This window comes from Gymnogyps californianus, chromosome 2 (assembly GCF_018139145.2).
Source record: "Gymnogyps californianus isolate 813 chromosome 2, ASM1813914v2, whole genome shotgun sequence".
Lineage (NCBI taxonomy): Eukaryota > Metazoa > Chordata > Aves > Accipitriformes > Cathartidae > Gymnogyps > Gymnogyps californianus.
This window is the reverse complement of record NC_059472.1, coordinates 37,209,393-37,217,772: the sequence shown is the minus strand read 5'-3', so window position 1 is coordinate 37,217,772 and position 8,380 is coordinate 37,209,393.

Below are 8,380 nucleotides of genomic sequence, written 5' to 3'. Positions count from 1 at the left end.
TTTTTTCTGTGCTAAAGAAGTGTCCTGGTTTTGGCTGGGACAGAGTTAACTCTCTTCTTAGTAGCTGGTACAGTGCTGGGTTTTGGATTTAGTGTGAGAATAATGTTGATAACACTCTGATGTTTTAGTTGTTGCTAAGTAGCGCTTATCTTAAGCCAAGGACTTTTCAGTTTCCCATGCTCTGCCAGCAAGCAGGTGTGCAAGAAGCTGGGAGGGAGCAGAGCCGGGGCAGCTGACCCGAACTAGCCAAAGGGGTATTCCATACCATGGAACGTCATGCCCAGTATATAAACAGGGGCAGTTGGTCGGGAGGCGTGGATCGCGGCTCGGGAACTAACTGGGCATCGGTCAGCGGGTGGTGAGCAATTGCATTGTGCATCACTGGTTTTTTTTTCTCCCCCCCCCCCCCCTCCTTTTTTTGTTATATTCCTTTTCATTACTATTATTATTATTATATTTCATTATTATTATTGTTAGTATTATATTTTGCTTTAGTTATTAAACTGTTCTTATCTCAACCCATGAGTTTTAAATTTTTTTTTTTTTCTCCTTTCCTCCTCACCCCACTGGGAGGGGGGAGGGGAAACGGCTGCGTGGTGCTGAGTTGCTGACTGGGGTTAAACCACGACAAGAGATATTAAGAATCTCCTTAGGAGAGAAGGACTATTGACTACTGAAAAACTTGAATTACTAAGTACCTGGGACTGAAATCACTAAAACTGTATGTAGGACTGGTATTGATTACTTGGAGTGAATTCCTGTATTTTCAGTGAAGCATTTAAAATATCAGGAGTCACCCCTCCTAGGAAAAAAATTAAAGATGCTTTTTCATTGTTGCACAGTATTTTCAAAATTCTCAGACATGTCTGCTCCTACAGATTCTACTCTCTAAAGGATGTTTCAGGGCTCAAACCTCAAGCTTAAATTAAAACAAACACAGGGATAAAAATCTACTTCTTACCATTTTTCATTTTAATGGTTGCAAAAGGAAGTCATTCCAATGGAAGCAGCTGAACCATCATGTCTCCTTATCCCTAGAGGAGATTGGAGGGAACCATGTTCAAGTAAGTGGCACTAGCTTAAGTTTCTTGCTACCTATCTCAGAAACAACTCAGAGCTGGCATTTTATAAGCTGTGAAAAGGCTGAAAAATCATTGTGACTTGTCAGTTGAGAAGACCTGCTAAGCAATTACATAAAGCTGTGAGATGGAAACTGCATCAATTGTTTCAGTTTTTCAGACTCCATTTGGGAGTGTCTTCTAGAGCTGAACATTGGTTAATGAAAACTAGAGCTTTGTTCTTTGCAGTAGAGACAGCTATGTACATCTGAATTAGATTGGTGTTATTGCCTTTGGAAAGGAAAAAGAAAAGAGTGCATTTGGAGCCTTAATAGACTAGAAATTTGGTGCTCCAGTGGTTCCAGAGGCATAAACACCATCCTTATATGGATCTGCCTCTTGTGCTGTTTGCAGAATAAGTGTTAGCAAAGATATTTCTACTTGGCTGTATTGAAACAGTGGAGAAAGGGGTGGTTAGTTTAAGACTAGGTGTGTTTGGCTCTGACTGACTCTCTAATGTCTCAAGTAAGTCCAATTTTATTCCACCTTTTTGAAATACCAGTGATGGGACTTATCCAGAATGTCAAGATGTTTCTTTTGGATGAAGTTATGATACAGAACTGAATCTGGATTTCAGCATGGTCCATGGCCTCTCACTGGACGCAGAAGTACTACGCATGGTTTTGCACATCTAAATTGAGCACTGGATCAAAAGCTACTTAAGCCTTGAGTGAAGAATAATAAGATTTAAGCCCCTGAATGCTTAAGTTATTTTTGAAAACAGGACATATCAGCTGAGTTGGTGAGTCTCTCCAGGGCTGTGTTTTAAGGAGTCCAGAGTATTTTAGTATAAGCCTTCATGTTTAGGCCTGTAGCAAAAAAGCTTCTGAAGAAAGGCTTTATGTAGCATGATGACTATGAATATACAACCAAACTACAACTATTTCTACAAGATTTTTCTGGTAAAATGAGGCACTGTCAATATCACGTCTTGCATCTGTGTTCTGCTATGTATAATGTAAAAAACATTTTGAACGCTCTTACTGTAAAGGCTTTTTTGCCAGACAGGAGGTAGAATTTTCTTCGATACTCTAATATTTTGTTAGATTTGTGACATTGAGAAGACAGAGAAGATTTATATTTTGTACTTAAGCAAAACCTGCCGTCATTTGGAAGTTTCTTTTTCCAAAAAATATACATAGTAGCAGAAAAAATAATGCTTATGCAGTTTTATTATGGGTGATACTCTTTTCTGGAGCAATTCCATATACTCCAGAGGTCTTACATGACCGCTGCACATGCTCATTATGACAAGATTTTCAGTAGTACTGAAAACCAGAATTTCCACTGATTTCACCAAGATCCCTGTGTGTTCACTGAAGCAGACAGTTCCATCTTGGTGAAACACTGAACATGAAAAAATAAGGCTTATCGGCTCATTGAGAGACTTCAAAATTCAATTGGTACAGGAAGAAATTTTTAAAAAGTAATGTAATTAAACCATTTTAAAAAATAAAGAAATTCTATAGAAGAATAAATCCAAATAATGAAGCCTGCTACCAAGCAATCACAGAAATTCATCCTCTCCTCCAAAATAAGATTTTTCTAGAACAAGCCGCAATAAGCTCTTATTGCATTGATTTCTATAAAGGACAGCTCTATAGAGAGCAGTGTATTGTGTAAAAAAAATCAGCCCTAACTTTTTTTTTTTTATATATTACCAAACTTAGTTCCAAGCCTTCTACAAACCTTTCATGAAGCAAACTGCCGCCTTATACATTTGAGGTCAACAATGGGACAGAATCAAACTAGGATGAAAGTTGGCTTTTTCAAACTTAAAAACAATGAAAACACTTTTGTAAAGTGTTTTGCTTTGTTTTGGATTTTGTTTTTAAATACCTCAGCATTTTCAAACATTGCCTGAATTCATATGATAGTTAAGTGATGGGAGTCTTCAGAGAAGGCTTTGAAAACCTGTACTTTAAGTTCCATACCTTAAGGCTTCGATGCAAGTCGTATCTTCCAAGGAATGAGCCCACCCCAGCCATGCTCCTAACAGCTGCAAAACTAGAATACTGGTTTCTTAAGCAGATGGTACATGCAGCAGTATAGAATATTGTGCATTCCCAGAATAAGAAAGAACGTGCATTCTTCATATCTTTACTTTTCCAGGAACAAGTGGAGAAAAGGAGAAGACTTCAGCTCCAAGTACACCAATCATCAGGCCCAGGACTGTGAAATTCAGGTTGTCCAAGCAGTGGGTACTGGAGATCATCCTGGAGCAAATCCACGGTCAGAATCACTGAAGGTATGGGCCTGCTGTAGCACAGCGACTGGCCACAGAGGCAGTGACTACCAGAGGGGCTCTGTAAGGAACATGAGGGCAAGAGGTGAGGGACATTAGAACAAGTCTAACAATGCTTCTGGGAGCTTATTAGGTTTCCTCTCATACCTGACCATCATGCTATCATGGTGGCCTTCCTTTTGGAGGAGCCACCACCCTCACACCTCACTGTGCTTACTTGGGGTTGACACTGCGGCTCATGCTGTCTGATACAATCATCAATGGGCTGAACAATGGGATGGCGTGTACCTTCACAGCACAGCTGTGGATGGCACCAAAATGTGGGGAGTGGTAGATGCACTGGAGGATGGGGTGCCATCGTGAGAGGCCTCCAGGAGCTGGAGGAATGGTCCCATGGCAACCTCATAGAGTTCAACAATGGTAAATGCGAAGTCCTTTATGTGGAGCAGCAGTGCAGGCTGGGGTAACTGATTGTCTAAGTGACAGCTCTGGAGCTAAGGGCTGGGGACTGTAGTGATGAAGCTGGTCATCAGTCAGCAGTTGCAATGAAAGCTAACCACATGCTGGGCTCTCTTAGAGCGTAAACAGCAGATCAAGTGAGTAATCCCACATACTTGGCACTCAGGAGACCACAGCTGGAATACTCTGTCCAGTTTCAAACCTTCCCACCATCCCAGTACAAGAGATGTCTACAAACTGTAGAGAGTGCAGCAGAGGGAAGACAGGGCTGGAGCACATGGCATACAAGGTGAGGTTGAAGGATCTGAGCTTGCTCAGCCAGGACAGAAGGGGGTTGCAGAAACAAAGCCAGATTCTTCTGAGAAGTGCAGAGCTGAAGCACAAGATGTGATGGTCACAAGATAAAATATGGGAAATGCAGCATGACCAGTGTTAAGGGAAAGAACATTCATCACCTTAAGCACTGGCACAGCTTGCCCCAGACAGGCTGTGAAATCCATCCTCATCCTTGGAGATTTTCAACACTCAGCTGGAAAACGCCCTAAGCAATCTGATCTAACTTTGAAGTTAGCATGGCTTTCATGTCCCCTGTGACCTAAATTACTCTGTTTGCTGAATCAGTTGCCACCAGATGAAGATCTCAGCCACCAGCATGTTCCTTCCAGACACGCTGACCCCAGACTGGTTGCCAGCTGTTCAGTACAAGCTAAGGCCTCTAGGCTCCACAGGCTTCTGAAGGTGCTAGATGTGGTGAGCCACATTCTCAAATATGGCTCTCTGCCTCTGAAAATTCTGGACAGGCTTCCTGGTCACGCCAGGAGTGTTGAACCTTGTGTCTTCAACAAGTGGCATTGATCTTCTGGACTCAAACTTCCTCTTTGTGATGGGGAGCCTGGCTAGAATGGTGTCAAACAGTCCAGTGGTCTGGAAATGTCTCCTCTATGCACTGCCAGTTTTCAAACACCAGTTCTTGCAGATAGTTGACAATCTACATAGCAATTGCTCATGTTATGCAATGCTGGAGGCTAGGGAAAGCCAGATGCACTTCAGATGGCATAGACTCTTGAGCAGGAGGAGCAAGAGGGGCACCAGCAGGCAGCAGTTACTGCTGAACTGCAGTTGGTAGCTGTGGATACCTCTGGCTGTGTCTACTGCATGATGTTCCACCAGATGTCACACGAGAGGCCTCTGTGCAGGTGTGAAGATATGCAAGGTAAGTGGTATGCCAAGCTGCACTGCAGCTACTCTGCAGTGTGGATGAAGTCAGTGTGCTCAAGAAAGCACTAGTCTTGAACTTGACCTTACCATAAGTAGTTGGCCTCTTTTCCCTTTTATGGATCTCAGAGATAGTGGAGACACATATTTACAGTTCTTCACATGCCAAGAACATGATTACATACCACTTACCCAATTATTACTATTGATTTCAAATGTGTGGTGGATGTGTCAGCAATTTCATTAGACTGTCAAATGAAAGGCAAAGAGATAAAGATCGAATGCTTCACCACTTCCGGATAAAACTATTTGATGACAAAATACAGTAGAAAGGTGAATGCCATTTTGACACTAATAACACATTTTTAGTTCTTCTCAAATAGCCCTGGACACCTGCATGGGAGTTAAGACATTTCATTTTCTGTAGTAAAGGGACTTAGAAAAAGCATAACAAAGAGCAAAAGTAGGAGGAACAGGAGTCCCAGGCTGCTAACTCCAGTCAAGTGCCATCAAATAGTTGCCTACAGTAGTTACTTGATCCATGAATACAACATGACTTTTTGACTAAGAAGTCAGAACTTCTTTACTATAATAAAAAGTTTCAATCCAAGAACATATCAAGAAAAGGGTTGTAACTCATCTTCTAAGTTTTAGGGCCTGGATGTGAGATGGAGAACAGAATCCTAAAATAGAGCTTTAAAAGAAGATAAGGTACGCATAGGAATATAAAAAGGAGAAATACTTGAATACTTAGTTTTCTTTGCCGCCAATAAAAATAGTGAATGGGATTCCTCAGGGGAATGTAGAGATGGAAATCTGGCTAAAATATAGCCTCCCCATGAGGACTGGAAGACTCTACTTCCTCCCTTTTTGGAATGGTCTTGGTTACCTATTGAAAAATTAATAACAGAATAGAGAGATAGTGATGATAAAGAACACATGCTTTCATCCCTACAGCGTAGCAACCGGTGACAGCAAAACAATTCAATGAGATTTAGAGAGCCAAGAATCATTAGAGAGAGAAAAAGCAGAGAACAAATGTGCTTTCCTAGAATGAAACAGCATTGTTTTCTTAGCTGTCTGAATATTCTACAGAAAACTGTACTTTTAAAAAAAAAGTTGGTTTACTCTAAGTACACTTTTTGCCTGTTAAACCTTTTTTAACAGCTTTTCTTTGTTATTGACCAGAAAACAAACTATTTCTTTTTTTTTTTTTTTTTTTTTTTTTTTTTAAACTAGAACTGCGTTTCACGGATGTTGAATGCTGCTGCGAAGAGGATGGGGATTTTTTTCCCTCCATGTCTTTTGTGTGAGAGATCTCAAATAGCAGAGGAAAAACAGGTGAAAATTAGGAAATGCTTTCTATCATAAAGTGAAGAGCTGGAATAGGAAAAGTGTGCAGTCACTCACATTGCAGGTCTTAAGGAATATATTTGACAAACATATGTCACAAATGATACAGATGTAGCTGATTTTGCCTTTGGACCAAAGAATGGCATAAAGGACTTCTCACAAACCTTTCTAGCCCTAATTTTCAATGTTTTTATGACATTCTAGTATGAATCTGAGCTTGCCCTGACCCACAGGCTGATAATGAAATGCAGTCAATGTTCATTTTGTATCATTTGTGGTTTTGCACATCTGCTGGCATCAATAGAAAAAAGCTCACCCTTTGAATGTTCAAAGTCACATTTTGGAACTGATAGTATCTGGTCATTTAGAACAACCATAAAACTACTTCAAAAGCAACCATTACCATAAAATTTCTATTTTAGACTTGAGCGAAGTTATTTTGTTTTATTTTGTGTTAATGTAAAGTTATGCAAAATAGAAGTTAAGCATGAAGATATCCACTTTCAGCTGCTATAAATAAGAATGGCATTATTGAAATAAATTAAACCATTTCTGCCTGTTCCAAAAAGTTATCTGATCATAACCATTTTGCTACACAACTGTGTGTGCATTACAGAAGTAAAAACTATTGTCTGCCACTGCTTTTGGGAAGATTCTTGCTATCTTACCTACCAGGATTTTGAATAAATTGGGTAGTATGCAAGATCTAAATCCAGCAAAATGTAGACTAGAACAAACGTATGGGAGGTCTACCTGTGCAAAAACTGGAATTGGGACCAAAAGGAACTGGAAAGGGTATTCTGCACTCTATAGCAAACATTAATAATGGTTGGTCTAGCCTGTGGAATATGGAGGCTTTTCAAACGAACTGTGCTTTGGTGTTATTTTTTCAAGGCACTTACAACCAGACATGTAATCTTGTACATCTTTATTTCTTCCTCTTCATTCCTTGGGCATTATATATACATGCATATATATACATACATATGTGCATATATACACACATACATATGTGTATGTATATATACCTGTGTGTGTATGTATGTATGCACATATTTCAATCTGTTCTGTTCTTTTGCATTTGCCCTGGCTTTTTTTCTTTCCCATTTGTCCTGTCTGCCTCTGTGGACTGGTCTCATGTTTCCCGAGACACAAGCCACTCAGTTCCTGTTGACTCTGTGCTCATGAAGCTATTAAGATCTGTAAAGTTAAGCATATGTGTAAATACTTCCAGGAACAAGGTCTCAGTTGTCTCTAGATGCCTAAATTTAAACACCTGGGTATTGCTTCTATTTGATCTTACAGTTTCTATGACTTCTATTACAACAAGGCTAACCTAATTGCCTGTGTGCTCCTACGGGCCCTGGCTCCCTTATTAGATATTGGGAATACTTACACAGTACATTTTCCAGTCTTTGTGGATTTTCACTGAATTGTGGTAAGCAATTTTCATCTGCGCGCCTCACTGTTTTGACTTGCCCCTCTTTGTCTAGGAGTTTCTAACCATGCTGAATTCTGCAGTGAATCTTTTTCTAACTAAGAAAATTTGTTCCATTAGTCATTACGAGTTTTAATTACCGAGTTTTCCCTCTCATTTGCATGTATGTTTACGATTTTACTATGTTCTGTGATGTGGGTTTTTTTCCTAAGTATTACTTGCTCTCCAGATGCAGTATTTGTTTGGCTTTGCTCTATAACAAACTTACCAACCCAAAAATCTAATTGCCACTAAAAGCATTAGTTCTGTTGAAATATGTCATATATGTACATTTACACTTCTTTTAATAATAGAATGGGGTTTTTTTGCATAGAGAGAACTTACCTCAAAAGATTTTAAAGGTTTTTAAATTAACCTATATACACATTAAAAGAAATGCATAAATGCCCAATGAAGTTAAAGAATAGAAGTAGTTACGATTTTTGTCCATATTACCTGTTGAAACAATTTCAGAAATGACACTGAAACTATTTAGTAGATATTGTGCTAGTA